This window comes from Ovis canadensis, chromosome 1 (genome assembly GCF_042477335.2).
Source record: "Ovis canadensis isolate MfBH-ARS-UI-01 breed Bighorn chromosome 1, ARS-UI_OviCan_v2, whole genome shotgun sequence".
In the NCBI taxonomy this organism is placed as follows: Eukaryota; Metazoa; Chordata; class Mammalia; order Artiodactyla; family Bovidae; genus Ovis; species Ovis canadensis.
In genome coordinates this window covers 69,009,354-69,031,474 of record NC_091245.1, presented here as the reverse complement: position 1 = coordinate 69,031,474, position 22,121 = coordinate 69,009,354, and the positions used below count along the sequence as shown (strand labels likewise).

General features: G+C 37.7%; 1 protein-coding gene across 26 annotated transcripts in view; it reads left to right on the top strand.

Moving 5' to 3' along the window:
* ZNF644 (zinc finger protein 644) overlaps positions 1-22,121 on the top strand; it is a 96,243-nt gene that overhangs the window by 40,581 nt on the left and 33,541 nt on the right. Inside the window, exon 1 of one of the 26 annotated variants that reach the window (XM_069597568.1) lies at positions 15,777-16,078. The exons of the other annotated variants lie outside the window; for them this stretch is intronic. The gene's annotated coding sequence lies outside the window, so the exon portion shown is untranslated. Of the gene's footprint in view, positions 1-15,776; positions 16,079-22,121 lie in introns of those variants that run through there. 26 annotated transcript variants of the gene reach the window in all.

Sequence of the window (22,121 nt, the reverse complement as noted above, 5' to 3'; positions counted from 1 at the left end):
ATTGAGGTTTGAAATTGGGCTAGTTGGGTTGGCTATCATAGTCACCTGGGGGGTTATTATGCCTGAAGTTTTATTGCCTTCTAGCAAGTCCAAAGGAAGGAGAGGTTCTCCCCCACTGGGATCAATTTGTTGCTTTCTCTTTCTGCAGCTTCTGCCATTAAGCTTGAACACAGGGTTGGGTCAATACCCCATCTCATGCTGTTCCTCAGTCTTCTTACCTGTAAGGATTTTTCTTAGACATAGATTCTTATTGAATATAGAACCTTGACTGTTTCTTTTATTTCACCCTGAATGTGAAGTATGTTTAGTTTTGTTATTGATAAAAGTTTACTCTTGAGATTGCTTGATGTATGTGTCTCTAGAGGTTTTAGACCAGCTTTTCTTCTCAGAGGCTGATAGATATCCCTCAGGTTCAGACTCTTCCTTTTCATTTTGTACTTCAATATTTAACACAGTCAGATAGTGCTAAGCTTTTTCATTTTGCATAATTCTTGAATCCAGAGATTTAAAGTTCTTTATGAATGTCTTATATTAGCTTTATTTCTGTAACTAACCTTTCTGTGCTTCCTTTCTTTAGTAGCACTGTAGATGTGCTTCCCAGTGTTGTACTGTGAAAAAGAAAACTTTTTAGTTAATAAAATTGTTTCTCATTCTAAATAAGATTGCACAATATACATCAGACCTTTTCCAGATAAATTGCTAAGTAACATTTAGTATTTTCAGAGCTTTATTTTGTATCTAAAAACCATATTTGCTTATATGTGTGAGCAGATAGTACAGAAATGCTTAAAAGAAGGAGTTAAACTCTCCTCTCACTCAGCACCATACTCCCCATAAATGGCTGGTATGTATTCTGCATTGTTTCCTGACTGTTTACTGATACCTCGTGGACATTTTTTCATATATGTGTTACATGAGCTATTTTATTGAGGGTCTTACAAATCACTTTAAGGAATTTGGATTATCAGACTCCTTTCAAGGAGTTTTAAGTATGAGGTATGAGGAAGGGCTGTGGTCAGATCTGGGTTTTTGAAATGTGAAGAATTAAAATAGAGAACAAATTAGTGAGAAACTAGATTGGAATCACAATGACTAGTTTGTAGGGGGAGGCTGCTCTCCTGTTAGAGTGGTGGTAATGGAATAGATTTTGAGAGAGATTTAGATGAGAAAATAAGTCAACTTTGGTGTTTAGTTGTAATGAAATTTTGGTGCTAGGAGAGTAAGGAAAGAGTTGAGGATATTATCTTATGTTTCTCGCCTGGCAGTAGTACAATATTCACAGATAGGAACTGTGGAGACAAAGCAGGTTTATAGAGAATAAGAGTGAAATTTTAGCTATATTGAGCTTGAAGAGCACTAAGTAGCTCGAGACATGTGAGTGGAAATGTCATGTAGCAGTTAGTTACAAGTGGCCTGTAACTTAAAGAGATCTGAGAGTCATCAGCATTAAGTTTTCATAATATCTCACAAATTAACTTTTTATTTTGATATCTCTTTGTAAGATAGCTCTGCAAAGCATCTTTGTATGTGAAATAATTCAGTTGACCTAAAATTTTTTGAAAATGACTTGCTCTGTATAAATTTATGAGCTGGTATTTTTATTAGAGATTCTGGTCTGTGCTTATTCTTAATTAAACAAGATTTAATATCATTAATGAACAGTTAATCATACTGTTGATTGCAGTAGTCTTACCAAAGATACTTGAACAGCCTAAGGATATATTAAACATGTTGAATCTTGGGTTTCCATTAATAGTGTCTAATACATAAATGTGAATTCTGATATTTGATAATGTAAGTATTTTCCTGCCTGTGTAACAGTTTAGGTTAAAATGGTCATGAAGTCTTTAGGTTAATTGTGATTCAGCAAATTGTTAAAAAAAAAGGTATATGTCACAGTAGAACTTTGCCTACTTCATTCACCATTGTATACTCACCGTCTGGAGCAGCTCTTAGCACAGAGGAACTCAATAAATGTTTGCTGAATAATCAACTAGTGTTTGTATGTAAAATTCTTAGTCCAGACGTTAAGGAAGACTCCCTTTAACATATCTCATAGGGTAGATCTAACAGTGATAAACTTTCTCAGCTTTTAATCTTGAACTGTCTTACCTCCTCTTTCAATTTTGAAGTATAATTTTTCTAGGGATAGCATTCTTGATTGACAAGTATTTTCTTTTACCACTTCATAAATATCGTGTCATTGCTTTCTGGCCTCCATAGTTTCTGATGAGGAATTACCTTCTAATTTTAATATAGACCCTCTTGTATATGACCGCTGCCCCTCCATGCTGCTTTTATTATTCATTCCTTGTCTTTGGATTTTGACAGTATTATATTACTATGACTTTCTCTTGATCTCTGTATTTATCCTGTTTGGATTTTGTTGAGTTTCTTGTTTGATTAAATTCATTGCTTCTCAGGTTTTGTATGTTTATGGCCATTAATTTTTGAAATATTCTTTTTTGCCTCTTGTCTCATTTACTTCTGTCTCTCATTATAAATGTGTTGATACACTTGGTAATGTCCATGGGTCTCTCAACTGCAGTTCATTTCTCTTTATTCTTTTTTCTACTTCTCAGACTGCATAATTTCAGTTGACCTACTTTCACATTCACTGTATGTTTCTTCTGCTTGCTCAAATCTACTTGTGAAAGCCCACTAGTGAATTTTTCAATTTAATTATTGTTCAGCCCTAGAATTTTGGTTTATATTTCTTTTTTTTTTTTTTTTTGCTGCAAAGAACTTTATTGTTTCTATTTGGTCCAAGGCTGGAGAGGGCTCCAGGGTGTTAAAATGTTGCCTACTGGCTGCAGAGAGGGCCTTCAAGCAGCCCTGATATGAGGGAAGCTCCTCAGAGGCCACTGGGCTGTAGAGGCTTCTAGTCATGCTTGAGGGTGAGCCTTTCGAAGAGATAGTCACCCAACCCAGCCTGGGGACCAGCCAGCCTGCAGAGGTTGGTCAAGGGGTCACCCATCTTCTTGATGAGTTTCACCTCCTCTTCTAGGAAGTGGTTCTCCAGGAAGTCACAGATGTGGGGGTTTGCACGGGCAGAACCCAGGCCACACAGATACAAAAGGGCCTAGTTCAGGTTCTTTTCTATGAGAAGGGCAGCTTCCATAGCGTCCTGGGTTTTACCCCACTTATCTTGAGATGGCTTCTGCAAGTCGAGAAAGAGGGTGCAACTGCCATGCTGGTTTTACCTTTTCAAGAGATGCTCCATGCACTCCCGCTTCTCCTTGGCCAATTTGTGAAAAATGTGGCCCACACCCTTCAGAGCCATATCTTCTCAGTCGAAATAGAAGCCCAGAGAGAAGTAATTGTAGGAGGCTCACAGATGCATGTTGACCAGGCAGTTGAAGGCAGACTCCATCTCAGTGTAATAATTCTGATGAATCTGGGAACTCATGGTTGATGGGTAATGAGTTAAGCTCAAAAAGTGGTGGCTGGTCATGGTGATCACAGACAGCTTCTGAAGGTTACACATGGAAAAACAGAGGGTGGTCAGAGGCTGGAGCACAGGAGCATCCCTGGGTCTCTCTGTCCAAGCACTATTGAAATGAGACAGATCCACAGGACTGCCGAGTGCACTTCCTGTTTAGTTCCTTTTTATAAGTATTTATTCTATTTATTTCCCTTTATTGACATGCTCTATATTGACACACTGTTCTCCTGGTTTCCTTTAGTTCTTTCACCATGATTTCTTTGATCTTTTTGAGCATGTTTACAACTGCCAATTTAAAAACTTTGTCCAATAAGTTCCTTCATAAACAATTTCTATGGATTTTTTTCGCTCTGAATGGGACATACTTTCTTGTTTCTTTAACATGCCTTGTAATTTTTTTCTTGAAAGTTAGACTTTTAAAATAACATAATGTGGTAGCTCTAGAAATCAGGTTCCTTTCTCTCATGGCTTCTTGCTGTGATTTAATTTGGTGTATATCATTTCTCTAAAATTTTCAACTGTATTTTTGTCATGTGTCTCTGAAGTCACTGTTCCTTTAGTTTGCGGTCACTTGCTGGTCCAACAAAAATTTCCTTAAAATGCCTGGAACCAAGAAAAGGGAAAAAAATAAAATAGAGAAACAAAATGTAAGAAGATAAAACTTTTTCAAGTCATTGCAGATTGACTTTATATTTAGATACTTCTCCAATTCTTTGCCAGGTTACTTATAACTCTGCATTAGCCTTCACTTCCTGTTCCCATTGAGCTTGAAAACTAGCTAGAGGTGGAAGCTTAGGGGTTTTTCATGTCTTTTCTGAACTAGCATTCTTCTCTAGGCATTGGCATGAGTTTCTGGATTCCCAGTTTTATCCACAGACTTTTCACAGCTCTCTTCACCAATGTATTTCTTTTCAGCTTTTCCTCCCAATCTTTTAACATCCTCTGATTTGCTGCTTTTCTGTTTTGAGGCATTTTTGAGTTAGATGAAACAAAGATAGACATTTCTTCAGTTTTTTATCCAACCCTTAGACTGGCCAAAGCAAATTATACATCCTCTTTTGGAACAATGTCTGCTCTATTCTTTGGAGAACCAAGTCCTCAGAACAGTAATGCTGAGTAATGTCTTTTTGACTTTTGCTGTGCAAGAGGTTGGAGCTAAGCTATGTTTAAATGTCACAAAGCTCTCCTACCATTTTTTTAAAGTCATTTTTATTCTAAATTTTAAATTTATAATTGATTTTAATTTTAAATTAAAATCCTAATTTAAAAATCAGTTGATCAGTTGAACTGACTCACAAGAAATAAATATCATGAGTTTGAGGAGCCATTATTTTATCTTTGTCATCCTAAAGATAGATATTTGGGAGCATTTTTTTTTTTAATGTAATAGAATTCTGGATATGTCTCTGAGCTAGAAGAGGATGTACTGCAAGTTCATAGAGCTAACTTACAGTATCAGATATGCTCCATCTGTGCTTGTGAGCTCAGTTGTGTCCGACTCTGCGACCCCATGGACTGTAACCCACCAGGCTCCTCTGTTCATGGGATTTTCCAGGGAAGAATACTGGAGTGGTTTGCCATTTCGTTCTCCATCTCCTACCATTTTAAAATTGGTTTTTCTTGATTCAGCATTCACTTTATTGCTTCAATCCATTTATTGTTTTCCAGAGTTTGGAAAAAATTGTTTCTGACAGTTTAGGGTTTTTATTTTATTTTTTATCCTTCTGATCTTTCTTTGAAAGGACAGGCCCTTGAATTTCTTTACTGTATTTGTCAGAGTTGAATTTCCTTACTGTATTCATCAGAATTCTCCAGAGAAACAGAACCAGTAGAGAGAGAGAGAGAGAATGTGTGTGTGTATATGGAAAGAGATTTATTTCAAGAAATTAGCTCATTTGAAAATGAGGCTGGAAGTCCAGAGTCTATAAGGTAGGCTAGCAGACTGGACACCTAGGGAAGCGCTAATATTACGATTCAAATCTGAAGACTTTCAGGCTAAAGACTCGGGAAAGAGCAGATATTGGAGCTCAAGTCTAAAGGCCATGTGCTATAGAATTCCCTAGTGCTCAAGGGAAGTCAGTTTTTCATTCTATCCAGGCCTTGACCTGATTAGATGCTGCTGCTGCTGCCAAGTCACTTCAGTCGTGTCTGACTCTGTGCGACCCCATAGACGGCAGGCCACCAGGCTCCCCCGTCAGACCCACTCATATTATGAAAGACAATCTGTTCAGAGTATAGCAATTTAAATATGAATTTCATATATAAAACGTTCACTGAAATTTCCTGAATGATGTTTGACCACATATTTGGACACTGTGGCCCAGCCAAGTTGACATAGAATTAGCCATCACTCCATTTTAACTAACATCCTGCAATTGATTTGTGTGTGTTTTATCTTGTATTCTGTGACCTCACTATTCTCACTTCTTAGATCCACAAGTTTTTTTTTTGTCTACTTCTTGGAATTTTTTGTGTAGGCATTGAGGTGTTATGTGCCATTGTATATGCTTTTTTTCCTTTTCTTGCCTTTTTGCAGTGGTTAGAACTCCAGTAGATATGTAGAATTAGAGTGGTGAGATTGGACATTTTTGGTTTAGAAGATTTTAGAAGGAAAGCCTTTAGGCTTTGTACCATTAAGTATATGTTAGCTGTAGGTGTTCTTTGATGCTCTTTTTCAAATTGAAGTAGTTTCCCTTTATTCCACATGCTGAAAATTCTTACCATGAATGAGTGTCAGGTTTTCAGTTGATATGCTCATGTTATTTAAAATAAATTTCCAATTTGGAAGTCTCCAGTGTTATTTAAACTAATTTTCCAGTTTGGAAGTCTCCAGTGAAATCTTCTTGGCCTAGAGGTTTCTTTTTGGGGAATTTTACAATTTAAATGCAATGCCCATAATAGCTGTTGGGCTATTTTAAATTAATTTCATATTGAATGAGTTATGGTATGTTGGTTTTTCAAGATATTGGACTTATTTCATCAAATTGTTAAAGTTAGTTTTGTAAAGTTCTTCATCAGTTCAGTTCAGTCATTCAGTCGTGTTTGACTCTTTGTGACCCCATGAACTGCAGCACTCCAGGCCTCCCTGTCCGTCACCAACTCCCAGAGTCCACCCAAACCCATGTCCATTGAGTCGGTGATGCCATCCAGCCATCTCATCCTCTGTCGTCCCCTTCTCCTCCTGCCCCCAATCCCTCCCAGCATCAGAGTCTTTTCCAATGAGTCAGCTCTTCGCGTGATGTGGCCAAAGTATTGCAGTTTCAGCTTCAACATCAGTCCTTCCAATGAACACCCAGGACTGATCTCCTTTCGGATGGACTGGATGGATCTCCTTGCAGACCAAGGGACTCTCAAGAGTCTTCTTCATCACCACAGTTCAAAAGCACCAATTCTTCTGCGCTCAGCCCTCTTTATAGTCCAATTCTCACATCCATACATGACAACTGGAAAAACCATAGCCTTGACTAGACGGACCTTTGTTGACAAAGCAATGTCTCTGCTTTTTAATATGCTGGTATGCCCTTATTAATTGCTATAGTGTCTGTAGGGTATATGGTGTTATCTCCTGTTTCATTATTAAATTGATCATTTTTGTCTTTTAAAAATCTTTATCATTCTTGCTGGAAGTTTGTTAATTTTATTGATTTTTTTCGTATAACTAGCTTTTTGTTTCAGTGATTTTTCTATTTTCAGTTTTATTTATTTCTGCTGTTATATTTATTATTTCCTTCTTTTTGCTTGCTTTGGATTTATATTTCTGTCCTTTTTCTTTTAAAATTTAGCAGTTCATGGTATAAATTTAAATATCTCTGTCAGCATTGCTTTAGCTGCATCTCATATTTTGGCAAGTTCTATTTTCATTAAGTTCTTTTTAAGTTTTTTTTTGAGAATTTTTGAGCCATGGATTATTTAGAAGTATTTTGTTTAGTTTTCAGTTATTTGGGATTTTCCCTTTTATTTTTCTGGAACTAGTTTCTAGTTTAATTACCAGTCCTTTAAGTTTGTTGAGGTTTATTTTATTGCTGAAGATATTGTCTATTTTCATAAATGTTTCATAGCCAATTGGATAAAATATGTATTTCTCTGTTGCTTGGTAGTGTTTTAAGTATGTCAGTTAGATCCTACTGGTTGATTGTGTTCAGAGTTTTTTTATTCTTGCTGATTTTCTTTTTAGTGGTTGTATCAGTTGTGGGCAAAGAGTGTTAAAGTCTCTACAACCATTATGGATTGTCTCTTTCCTGTCTATCAGTTTTTGTTTAGTGTATTTCAAGGTTCTGTTGTTTGGTATATACACATTTAGGATCATTGTCTTCCTGGTGGGTTGATCATTTTATTATTATTTAGTGTTTTCTTGATCACTGGTAATTTTCTTTGTTCTGATAATATTTTACCAGCTATTAATGTTTGCATGGCATATCTTTTTCCATTCTTTTATTTTCAGCCTACTTATGTCATTGAATTTCAAATGAGTTTCTTGTAAGCTGCATATAGTAGGGTTGTGGTTCTTTTAATCTGTCATCTTCTTTCTTTTGGCTGATATATTTAGATTATTTACATGTGAAGTAATTTTTGATATGTTTTCTCAAGTTGTTCTTTCTTTTCTTGCCTTATGGTTTACATAAGTACAGTTTTTTAGGGATTCCTTTTTGTTTTCCTGTGCGCAGTACATTTTTGATGTCTCTCTGTGCGTCCTAATCTTTCTTCATAAAGACACCACCAGAGTAAATTAGGAGTCACCCTTGTTACCTCTTTTAAACTTACTTACCTCTTTAAAAGTCTTGTCTCCAAGTACAGCTAAATTCTGAGATATTGGGGCTTAAGGCTTCAGTATATGATGGAGGAAGGTGGGGTGGAGACATAATTTAGTCTATAACAGTAAGTTCCAAATGTTCTGTTTTATAACTGAATTAAAGAGTTAAGTGAAATTACTTGGATTTTTTAAACGAATTTTTAACCATTCTTCTAGAGTGTAATAACAAGATGTAAGGCATCAAGTCAGATATGTACCTTGCAGTTATCTCTGGTAGATAGGTATGCATCTGTGTCATCTGAGAGGTATATTAAAGGACTTAGAACAAAGTACTTTAATCTGCGAGAGAGTTGTAGTCTTTTATATCATTTATGATATAAATTTGTTTTAAAAATGCATTTTGACCTATTACCATTTATGATATTGTCATAAGGAAACAGTAAATATTTGTACTATATGCCAGATTTATACAATTCAATCCAGAGATAGTTACTATTTAGGCATTACTTTGCTGACTAAGATCCGTCTAGTCAAGGCTATGGTTTTTCCTGTGGTCATGTATGGATGTGAGAGTTGGAGTGTGAAGATGGCTGAGCGCCAAAGAATTGATGCTTTTGAACTGTGGTGATGGAGAAGACTCTTGAGAGTCCCTTGGACTGCAAGGAGATCCAACCAGTCCATCCTAAAGGAGATCAGCCCTGGGATTTCTTTGGAAGGAATGATGCTAAAGCTGAAACGCCAGTACTTTGGCCACCTCATGCTAAGAGTTGACTCATTGGAAAAGACCCTGATGCTGGGAGGGATTGGGGGCAGGAGGAGAAGGGGACGACAGAGGATGAGATGGCTGGATGGCATCACTGACTTGATGGACGTGAGTCTGGGTGAACTCCGGGAGCTGGTGATGGACAGGGAGGCCTGGCGTGCTACGATTCATGGGGTTACAAAGAGTCAGACACGACTGAGCAACTGAACTGAACTGAGGCCCTGAAAGCTAATGATAGGGCAGTATATGTTGTGGAGATTTATATTATTCATGTTTAGTTGAAACGGTAGAATTGTTAGTAGAAATATTCAGTAAGGGTTTTATCTTTTGTGTACACAATGATGGCCAGGGAGAGTCTACCTAGAAACATGCAATATGACTAGAGAAGACAATTGAAGTTAATAAAAAGAAAATTTGCTTTAACTTCCAAAATTGATTGCTGAAACTTTATTGTTCACGTACAGTTAGCTTGCTTTGTCTGTATCCCTTTATTAGTATTCACGCACCTTCTCGTTTAAAAACACAGCATATATAACAGAAGACGTGATGCACATTCTCTTGCCTCAGTTCAGTGGGGGCTATACCATAATCAATAGAATATTTGAAAGACATTAGTGCTCTGAAAGGATCAGTTCTTCAAAAGCATATGATAAAGGAACTTGACATAGAGTGTTTGAGGAAAACTTCCTAGAGCAAGTGATATTTAGAGCTTTGATCTGAAAGAAGATTATGAGCTAAGGTTAATTAAATTTATGTGCTTGGTGAGGGAGAGCAGAGAATTCAAGACCAAAGAAACTGCATCTGCAGAGGTCCTGTGATGAGATGGGAGATACTGGGAAATTTGAGAGGGCCAGTGTGGTTGAATCCCGAAGAACTGTTAGGAGGAGAGTGTGTGACAGAACTGGAAACAGGCAGGACCCAGTGTAGCCATTTTAGCTGATTTGGGACTATGTCCTGGTAGAGGGGAAAATGTCATGTTCCACAGAAGAGTAATAAGCTTGAAAAGATCATTTTGCCTATATGTGTGAAGAATTAGTTGGAAATGAACCAACAAGTCCAATTAGAAGGCACAGATGCATTAATTTTGTAAAATTCTGCTTATGGTAGACCACAAAGTGGTCACTTCAAGGACTGTTTTAGATGCCAGGGAACATTAGCCTCTACCCTCAGTGGGGAAGAGGAAACAGATAGTCAAATAACTATATAATTTTTCAGGTATTTGTAAGTATGGTGATGTACGTATGAAGAAGTATAAAGTGAAAGTCGTTCAGTCATGGCCGACTGTGTGACCCCATAGACAATACCTGGAATTCTCCAGGCCAGAATGCTAGAGTGGGTAGCCTTTCCCTTCTCCAGGGGATCTTTCCAACCCAGGGATCAAACCCAGTTCTCCCACATTGCAGTCGGATTCTTTACGAGACACAAGGGAAGCCCAAGAATACTGAAACGGGCAGCCCAGGAATCAAACCGGGGTCTCCTGCATTTCAGGCAGATTCTTTACCAACTGATCTATCAGGAAAGCCCTAAGTATTGTGAAGAAAAGTAAAATTAGATAAGGGGATAAAGAGTGACTAAGAGTGCTGTATTATTAAGGATGATCTAAGAAGAACTGAGAAGGAGATGACTGGAACTGAAGAAATGGATTTACACATAGATTTGGAGGAAGAACTTCAGGCAGAGAACATTAAGTGCTAAGTGCAGAGTATGTTGGGCCGGTCAGGGAATAATAAAAAGGCCAGTGTAGGTGAGGTACAGTGAGAAAATGAAGTGTTTGGGAGATGTGGTCTAGGACTAAGTGCATTATTATTGGGTTGGACAAAAACTATGTAAACACTTATCACTTTGATATTTTAAACATTAACTTTATACTAAAATTTAGTTATTTCTTTTGCTAGTAATAGTTCGTGAAATTAAAATAGTATTATTAAAATTCTGGACTTAATTCCAGTGTGTGGGGAGGGGATTTCCCCATACCACCGAGCATTTCTCCAGACACCAGTTATTGTTCTACAATTCAATTCAGTCCTGACACTATCTACCCAGAGATAGCATCAGATTCTACAGTAAGAGTTTAGTCCTACAGGACTACTCTCCCTCTGCCCAGTACACACACACACACACACTTCAGAGGCCAGCTGCAAGCCCAGGTTGTCATCTCCGCTGCGGACTGTTTGGTTACAGGTTGGAGGTTATCCCGATTCTGTCCTTGGACTTCAGGTGCTAGTTGCAAGTCCAGGTTTTACCTGTTCTCCTGGCCAACTGGCTCTAAATCAGAGCTTCTCAGGACCCCCTCTTTCGGTTTCAGTTAATTTGTTATAGAGTGGCTCACAGAATTTAGGAAATCTATTTACTCTCTAGATTACTAGATTATTATAAAAGAATACAAGTCAGAAATAACCAGATGGAAAAGATGCATAGAGGAAGGTATGTGGGAAAGGGGCACAGAGCTTCCATGCTTTAGCTGCTCCGCTCTCAGCACCTCCATGTGTGCAACAGCCCGGAAGCTCTCTTTACCTCATCCTTTTGGGTATTTACGGAATCTGCATCACATAGGCATGATTGATTAAATCATTCACTGTTATTTTGGATCCATCTTTCAGCCCCGACTCCCTTACCTGGAGGCGAGGGAGTTTGTACTTAAAGTCCAGAGTCACAGGGTAGCAGATTATGAAACCTTCAGGTCTTTTACTGGGTGCGTTTTTGTTAGTTTCTAGAGCAATATAAGTCTCTTAAGAAAATATGGAATTAAAAAACAAGCAACATACACCTGAAACTAACACAACATTGTAAATCAACTCTACTCCAATAAAAATTTTTAAGAAGCAACAACAAGGGAAGTCTGCAGCCCTATATTCACAGTTCCTTACTTTCTGTGAAAAATACAAGTTTGAAAGTGTAAGACCATTGCAGTAATACATACAACTTTTTTCTTAAAAGATTGACCTGTTTTGTTTTTAAACTTTAATATTAAGGTATTTCACAGTCTTATTTACTTTATTAACATTGATTTTTCCATACCAGTATTATATTCCAGTATAACATTTTCTATTGCTTCACAGTGGTGTTTTGAAAAAAGAATTGGCTACCACTTGGTGGCACTACTTGGCTTAAAATTGAATCAGATTGTGTGCTGTATGCAGTTTCACTTAAATCATTAAATTCAGAGGGGCTCTATTTGATACTAAGCAACTTAATATTATGAATGTTTAATTCTTATTTTGTAAATAAAATAATAATTGGTGTTGTAAAACTACATTTTATTAAAATGTTGTATGGATATAAAAACAACCCAAGTCTTAGTTTGATGGTGAGGGAAGCATGCAAATTTTTGATAGAAACCTCCTTTAGCTCAGGCATTATTTATATTCTGCCTTAAACCTCTATGTATTTAAATGTTATAAAAATATATATTTTAATATTAAAAAAACAAACATCTTCAACTTTCCTTTAATATTAATATTTTCCAAGACATGTATTTTATTTTGTCATATGTAAAGCTAAGAAATTAGATTTTTTTAGGTGATCAAAATAAATGACACATACAGGAAAACAAACTTACATATATTTTGTCTCCCTTCAACATACTAAAAACTCATGCAGTCCTTTTTAATGTATTTTATTTGTTTTATTTAATTAGGCAAAGGATCTTTGTGTAAGATACGGAAGGTTATGATGTCTCCAAACATGATTTTTACTCTTAAATAATTGATATGTAGTACTGTAATAGCTAAAATATTTGTGTAATTATTGTTTTGTGGGTTGCATGTACAGCATATAAAAGATAAAGCCCCACGTCTTTTATATTTTGGCCACATGTGCGTCTTGCTAGATCTTAGTTCCCTGACTAGGGTTCAGACCCCTGCTCCTCTCAGTGAAAGTGGCAGGTCTTAACCACTGGACCGCCAGGGAATTCCTCCCCACCCTCCATGTCTTTTTAAAAATTGAAATGTAATACATAAAGGAAACTGTACAAAGTTTACAGCTGAATGAATCATCACAAAATAAACACTATGACCACTATAGATTCAAGAAATTGAATACTGCCTGCAGCCTCCTACGCTTCGTTTCCCAAGCACTCTCCCTTTCCTATTCCTTGGAGTAACCACTACCTGGCTTCAAAAAATAAAACTTTTTAAAAACCTGTTTTTGGAGTTTTATAAAAATAAAATTATATAGTAATTATGTTGTTTCTGTTATGTTTGGGAGATTCATGTATGTTATCAGATATATATGGCTGTAGCTCCCTCATACTGTCCAATCACCATCTTTTTTGCTGTTGGACATTTGGATTAGATAATGCTGTCATGAACATTCTTAACAAATGTTTCTTGAGGTACATGTGCAACATTTATGTGGGGTATGTACCAGTAGTATATACCAGTAGAATAGCTGGGTCATTTGTGTGTATATGTTCAAATTTAGAAGATAATATAAGGATTGTTTTCAGAGTCATTGTTCCTACCTATCCCATCAACAGAATATGAACGTTCCTATTTCTCTGTAGTCTCATCAACACTTAGCATTAATAGCCTCTTTAATTTTAGTTCTTTTGTAGGATGCATTTCTGTGATTCTAAGTGAGATTGAGTACTTTTTTCTTAAATTTATTGGCTGCTTGGACATCTTCCTTTTTATTATTGTTACTATTGAGTTCTCTATATTACTGATTTATATGAATTACATATTCTATGACTATGAGTGCCTCTTTTTCCTGTTGGAGTTTCTGTTCTGTTCCTTCTGTTTTTAGGAGGTTTTCTTTTTTATATATGCTAGATAGATACAAATCCTTTGTTAGAAAGATATATCCATTTTCCTGATTTTCACCCTCTTAATGTTACCTTTTAATGAAAAGTGACAGTGAAGTCACTCAGTCGTGTCCGACTCTTTGTGACCCCGTGGACTGTAGCCTGCCAGGCTCCTCCCTCCATGGGATTCTCCAGGCAAGAGTATTGGAGTGGGTTGCCATTTCCTTCTCCAGGGGATCTTCCTGACCCAGGGATCGAACCTGGGTCTCCTGCATTCCAGGCAGACGCTTTAACCTCTGAGCCCCCAGGGAAGCCCTTTCCTTTAATGAAAGGAAGGTCTTAATTTTAATATAGTCCACTTTATCATTGTCTTCATGTATAGTCACTGTTCCTTGTGTCTAATTAAGATGACTTTCTGTGCTCCAAGAATATGAAGATATTATCTTATATTATCTTCTAGAACTGGTTCTCAATAGAGACAATTCCCCCCACCCTGATCCCACACCTTCCATGCCCTGGGTAGGATATTTGGCTGTGTTTAGATACTTTAGTTTTCATAGCTGAGTGGGTGGAGTATTCCAGGCATCTAGTGGGTTGGCAACTAAACATTCTGCAATCCACAGAATACTATATATTCTACACAGTTAACTTAGCCCCAGTGTCTGTAGTCCCGAGGTTGAGGGACATTGTCCTAGAGGCTTTATTATTTTGCTTCCTACTACTACCTAGAACTGATTATTGTATATTATTTTGTATATTGTTTATGATGCACTTAGATTTATCTGATACCTGGAATTCATTCTGAGTATTATCTGAGGTATAGAGGTCATCTTTTCTTTTTTTCGTATGGATATATATTTTATGCAGCACCATTTGTTGAAAAGACTGTTTCCTAGCTGCTCTGCAATCCTACCTTTCTCGTGGATCAAATGACCATATATGTATGAGTCTGTTTCTGGGCTCTTTTTTCATTTTCATTTGGTCTACTTTATCTACCCTTGCACCAAAGCTATGCTGTTTGAATTTGCATAGCATTATAACAAGTCTTTATGTTCAGTAAGACAAGTTTTCCTACCTTGTTCTTCTTGGCACTTTGGAGTTCCATATACATTTTTGCTGTCAGTTTTACAGAAATAATAATAATCAGTTTTACAGAAATTGAATTGAGAAAGAGTTGGCATCTTTATGTTACTAAATCTTCCAATCCGTGAATGTCATATAATTCTTTCATTTATTAGGTCATTGAGTTTCAAACCCTGTGTTCTTAAGATCCGTTTAAACTCTAAAAAATTTTTTTAATGTGATTGTATCAGTGTTTCTCAGCTTCGGCACAGTTAACATTTAGGGCCAGGTAATGGGTTTGTTTTGGAGAGCAAGAATGTCCCTTTAAATGCTAACATAAATAATACAATTTTGTGAAAAATACACATTCTAAAATAAAATTTAGTGAGAAAGGTACATTTTTTAATTTCAAATTGCTTTCTTGTCTAGCTTAATCAAAGACAGTGGATTTTCATACGTGCTTCTGCTTTAATCTGTTGGGTTATCAGAAGTCTGTTATATATAGACTCTGGAAAACTGTTGTACACCCGTGAGAGAATGAGAGTGAAAAAGTAAAGTAACGTCTTTAGTATTATGAAAATAGTTATGATTTTGAGAATCTCCTGATAGAAATACTCAGGGGTCCACAGAGCATGCTTTTGGGAGCTGCTGCCCTAGAGATTGCAACTTGCATCCTTGACCTAAGAGTCTAATTAAATTACCTTATATCTTTCCGGATAATGTGAGGAATTCCATTACTCACCCTGTCACCTCTTGCTCTTATTTGCTATGATATTCATCTGTGTTCAACTGCATATATATTTTAAGCACATGAGACTGTATCATTTTAGATTTTAGCTTTTAAATCTAGTTTAGATTTACCTGTCTGCAGTCATTTCCCTTTTTTGAACACTCCCTTTAGTATATACTTTGATGTAGACTTCTGCTGGGAAATTCTCATTTTTGTTTTCTGGTCATATTCTGTATTTCACTTTCACTTTTGAATGATAATTTTTTTTTCTTTACTGGTTAGAATGCTAGGTTCAGAGAAGGCAGTGGCACCCCACTCCAGTACTCTTGCCTGGAAAATCCCATGGACGGAGGAGCCTGGTGGGCTGCAGTCCATGGGGTGGCGAAGAGTCGGATGCGACTGAGCAACTTCACTTTCACTTTTCACTTTCATGCATTGGAGAAGGAAATGGCAACCCACTCCATGTTCTTGCTTGGAGAATCCCAGGGACGGAGGAGCCTGGTGGGCTACTGTGTATGGGGTCTCACAGAGTTGGACACGACTGAAACGACTTAGCAGCAGCAGCAGCAGCAGCAGAATACTAGGTTGGTAATTATTTTCTTTTAACTAGGCTATTATCCCTTTGTGTTATGGTTTCTGTTATTTCTATGGAGAAATTAGTTGCTAGTCTCATCAATACCTTCCAACCAAAAGGACCAGCAAAGAAAACCTGTAGTTGAACATGGTTTTTGTTTGTTGAAGTGAGATATTCCTCATACTAAAGGGAATTTTGGGCTGTCTTTTTAAGAGGGTATAAGAAACTATTATAGGATTGGACTTTGGTTGGGTAATTATAGAGAAGATCTAAGGAGATAGAAGTTTGCTCTAAATTAGATCTTGTCAGAACATGGGCACATATTATGACTGCTGCTGCTGCTAAGTTGCTTCAGTCGTGTCCAACTCTTCGCGACCCCATGGACTGCAGCCTACCAGGCTCCTCCATCCATGAGATTTTCCAGGCAAGAGTACTGGAGTGGGTTGCCGTTGCCTTCTCCGATTATGACTGCTATCTTTTTAAAAATTCAGGTGAAATTTACATAATATATAATTAATCATTTTAAGTGCACAATTCAGTGGTATTTAGTATATTCACAGTGTTATGTAATCACCAGCTCTCTCATTTTAAAGGTGTTTCAACACCCTGTACTCGTTAAGTAATCATTTCCAATTTCCTCCTTCCAGTATCACTACGTACTTTTTACTTTCTGTCTCTATGGATTTGCCTATTCTCACTATTTGAAATGAAAGGAATCGCAGAATGATTCTTGCTGTCTGGCTTATTTCACTTAGCATATTTTCAGGGTTCATCCAAGTTGTAGTATGCACTGTTTCTTTTTTTGACTGTTATGAATAGTGATGCTATAAACGTGCATGTACAGTTTTCTTTGTGTATGTAAATTTCACTTCTCCTGGATATATATCTTGGAGTTGAATAGCTGGGTTATGTGGTGATTCTGTGTTAACCTTTTTTTAAGAACCCAGATGGTTTTCCACAACAGGTGCACTGTGTCATTTCTCACCAGCAGTGTATAAGGTCTCTGTTTCTCCACAGTCACATCAACACTTGTTGTTTTCTAGTTTTTTTTTTTTTTTTTTAATTAAGCTGTCTATTCTGATATGTGTGTCTCTCAGTCGTGTCCAACTCTTTGCAACCCCATGGTCTGTGCAGGGGATTTTCCAGGCAAGAATACTGGTGTAAGTTGCCATTTCCTTTTCCAGGGGATCTTCCTGACCCAGTGATTGGACCCGGGTCTCCTGCATTGCAGGCAGATTCTTTACCATCTGAGCTACAAGGAAAACCCTATGGGTGTAAAGTAGTATCTTACTGTGGTTTTCATTTTTGTTTTCTTCATGACCAAGATGGTGAACATCTTAGTCTTGTAAGCCATTTGTTTGTCTTCATTTGACGAATGTCTGTATAACGTCCTGTGCCCATTTTAAAAATTGTTTTTTTTCTCTTTGTTGTTGAGCTGTTTGTATGCTCTGGACATTAAACCCTTATCAAATATATCTTGATAATATGCATTGCACAAAAAAAGTTTTGATGAAGTCCAAATTACCTATTGTTTTTTCCACGTGTTCATCGTGCTTTTGGTGCCACATCTAAGAATTCATTGCCAAATACAACATCATGAAGATCCATACCTTATGCCTTATTCTAAGAACATAATAGTTTTAGTTCTTATGTTTATATAGTTGTTCTGTTTTGATTTAGTTTTTGTTTACAAAATGAGGCAGTGGTTCAGCGTCTTCTTTTTTTTTGATGAAAACTGATCATCCAGTTTTCCCAGGACCAAATGTTGAAGGACTATTCTTTCTCCCTGTGTGATCTTTCCACCTTTGTTAAGAATCGATTGGCCACAGATGTTTGGGCTTATTTCTGGATTCTCAAATGTATTCCATTGGTGTGTTATGTCTACCCTTATTCCGGTGCCATGCTGATTACTTTAGCTGTGTTAATAAATTTTAAAATTATTGTGAGTCCTCTTACTTTATTTCTTTTTCAATATTGTTTTTGCTCTTTAGGGCCCTTCACAGTTTAATATGAATTTTAAGATCAGCTTATCTATTTCTATTTTGAAAAACCATTAGAATTTTTATAGAGATTGCATTAAGTCTGTAGATCACTTTGGAAAGTATTGCCATATTAACAATGTTTTATTTCCTAATCCATGAATATAGGATGGCTTTCCATTTATTTAGGCCTTCTTTAATTTCTTTCAGCAATACTTTGTAATTTTTCAATGTATTGAGACTTTCACCTTCTTGGTTACATTTATTCCTAGATATTTTACTTTGAATGTTTTTGTAAATAGTATTGTTTTCTTAATTTCCTTTTTAGATCATACATTGCTGGCATAGGGAAACACAGTTGATTTATATTTGTTTATCTTATACCTACAAGTTTGCTGAATTTCTGTAATATGTTAACTCTAGTAAGTTTGTGTGTGTGCCTGTGTAATCTGGATTGTCTATACAGGCATAACTTGTTTTATTACATTTTGCTTTATTGTGTTTACAGATACTGTGTATTTTTTACGAATTGAAGGTTTGTGGCAACCTTGTGTTGAGCAAGTCTGTTGCCACCAGTTTACCAAGAGCATTTGCTCATTTGATGCCACTGTTACATTTTGGTAATTTTTGGAATATTTCTAACTATCCAACAGCATTACATGCTGCAGAGAAATGGTTCATGAAAGGCTGAAGCTACCTCAGCCTTTAGCAGCCACCTCTCTGATCAGTCAGCCCCAATCAATACTGAGGTAAAGACCATCTACCAGGAAAAAGGTTACAGTTTGCTAAAGGCTGAGATGATGGTTACCTTTTTTTTTTTAGTAATAATGTTATTTAATTAAGGTATATTTCATTGCTTTCTTTGATACATAACACTGTGTTACATTTAATTGACTGTAATTGACTCTTGAAAAGCCAGGGGATTGGTGTGCTGATCATCTGCACAGTTGAAAATCCAAGTTTAACTTATAGTTGGACCTCCATAGCCAAGGTTCCTTTTCTACAGATTCAACCAACCTTGAATTATGTAGTATTGTGGCGTTTACTAGTAAATAGTAGTATTAACTATTGAAAAAAATTTGCATGCAGGTGAAATCTGTGCAGTTCAAACCCATGTTGTTCAGGGGTCAGCTATATAGTGTAATGATAACTTTTATATTTACTGGGAAACCAAATATTTGTCTCTCTCTGTTATAATATTCCCTTTTAAGCAGTGGTCTGGAACTGAACACCAAACATCTCCAGGGCATTCCTGTGTGTAGAATCATGTCATCTGCAGATAGGTGGTTTTACTTCTTTCCAATTAGGATGCCTTTTACTTGTTTTACTTGCATAATTGCTATGCCTAGAACTTCTAGTACAATGTTGAATAGCTAAGGTAAAAGCAGGCAGCCTTGTCTTAGGAGGAAAACTCTGTCTTTCACCATTGATGAGTAGGTTAGCTGTGAGTTTTTCATGGATACCTTTTACCATTTTAAGGAAATAGAGTTCTAGTCTAGTTTGCTGAGTGTGAAACAGTGAAACAGTGTTGGATTTTGTCAAGTGATCTTTCTGCATCTGTTGAGCTGATTGTTTAGTTTTATTCCTTTCTTCTATTAATATATAACATTGATCACTTCACTTATATTGAACCACCTTTGCATTCGTGGAGTAATTCCACTCAATTATGATATACAGTCATCTTCGTGGTTTTTCTGGGATTTTATCTTCTTCCTTCAGAGATATAATCCTCTGCCTTTGCATTCTGATTAATTTTCTATGATTGTGGTATTTGTTCTGGAGACTGCAGGATTGTAATTCTTGTTTCTTCTGTCTGCACTCCGGTGGATAAAGCTTGTGCAAGCTTCCTGATGGGAGGGACTAGCATGGGAAAAACTGGGTCTTGCTCTGGTGGGTAGGGCCATGCTTAGTAAGACTTTAATCCAGTTGTCTGCTGAGGAGAGGAACTGCAGTTCAGTTCAGTCTCTCAGTCATGTCCAACTCTTTGAGACTGCAGCACACCAGGCTTCCTTGTCCATCACCAGTTCCTGGAGCCTACACAAACTCCTGTCCATCGTGTTGGTGATGCCATCCAACCATCTCATCCTCTGTTGTCCCCTTCTCCTCCTGCCTTCAATCTTTCCCAGCATCAGAGTTTTTTTCCAATGAGTTGGTTCTTCGTATCAGGTGGCCAAAATACTGGAGTTTCAGCTTCAGCATCAGTCCTTCCAGTGAATATTCAGGACTGATTTCCTTTGGGATGGACTGGTTTGATCTCCTTGCTGTCCAAGGGACTCTCAAGAGTCTTCTGTAACACCACAGTTCCAAAGCATCAATTCTTTGGCATTCAGCTTTCTTTATAGTCCAGCTCTCACATCCATACATGACTACTGGAAAAACTAGACTGCACCACCTCCTTATTAATTGTTTGGCCTGATGTGACCCAGCCCTGGAGTCTACAGGATCCACGGTAGGGCTAATGGTGACTTCCAGGTGGGCTCACGCCAAGGGGCACCTCCCAGGACTGTTTCTGTCAGTGCTCCCATCCCCATGGCAAACCACTGCCAATTCATGCCTCTGCATTAGATCCTGCAACACTAGCAGGTAGATCTGTTTCAGTCTTCTGTGGAGACACTGCTCTTTAACCTTGGATCCTGGTGCACAGAAGATTTTGTTTGTGCCCTCCTAGAGTGAAGTGTCTGTTTCCCCCTGTCCTGTGTAAGTCCTGCAATCAAATCCCGCTGCTCGTCAAAGTCAGATTTCCTGGGGATGCCTAGTCACTTTGCCGGATCCCCAGACAGGGAAGCCTGACGTGGGCTCAGAAGCCTCACAACAGTGGGAGAACTTCTTTGGTACTATTGTTCTCCAGTTTGTGGGTCTCCCACCCAGCAGGTATAGATTTCATTTTATCATGATTGTGCCCCTTCTACCATCTCGTTGCAGCTTCTCCTTGTCTTTGGATGTAGGGTGTCTTTTTTTGGTGGATTTCAATCATCCTCCTTTTGATAATTGTTCAACAGCTAGTTGCTGTTTTGTACTCTTGCAGAGGAAATGAGCAAATGTCTTCTATAATCGTTTTAATGTGCTGTTGGATTCAGCTTGGTAGTATTTTGTTGTGGATTTCTTGCATCTGTCTTCATAAGGGTCTGTCATTTTTGCTAGATATTTTTGTCTGGTTTTGGTTTTCGGATAAAGCCAGCCTCATAGAATGTGTTAGTAGGTAGAGATATTCGCTCTTCTATTTTTGTAAAAGTTCGTGAAATATTGATGTTAATTCTCTAAATGATAGAAGTTACCAGTGAAAGTATTTAATCTTAGACTTTTTCTTTTGGGGAAGTTGATTACTGATTAAATCTCATTAGTTCAGTTCAGTTGAGTCGCTCAGTCGTGTCTGATTCTGCGAACCCATGAATCGCAGCATGCCAGGCCTCCCTGTCCATCACCAACTCCTGGAGTCTACTCAAACTCATGTCCATTGAGTGGGTGATACCATCCAGCCATCTCATCCTCTGTCGTCCCCTTCTCCTCCTGCCCCCAATCCCTCCCAGCATCAGGGTCTTTTTCAATGAGTCAACTGTTTGCATGAGGTGGCCAAAGTATTGGAGTTTCAGCTTCAGCATCAGTCCTTCCAATGAACACCCAGGACTGATCTCCTTTAGGATGGACTGGTTGGACCTCCTTGCAGTCCAAGGGATTCTCAAGAGTCTTCTCCAACACCACAGTTCAAAAGCATCAATTCTTCAGCACTCAGCTTTCTTCACAGTCCAACTCTCATATCCATACATGACCACTGGAAAAACCATAGCCTTGACTAGACGGACCTTTGTTGGCAAAGTAATGTCTCTGCTTTTTAATATGCTGCCTGCTGGTGCTGCTGCTAAGTCGCTTCAGTCGTGTCTGACTCTGCGCGACCCCACAGACAGTAGCCCACCAGGCTCCCCCGTCCCTGGGATTCTCAAGGAAAGAACCCTGGAGTGGCTTGCCATTTCCTTCTCCAGTGCATGAAAGTGAAAAGAGAAAGTGAAGTCGCTCAGTCGTGTCCGACTCTTAGCAACCTCATGGACTGCAGCCCATCAGGTTCCTCTGTCCATGGGA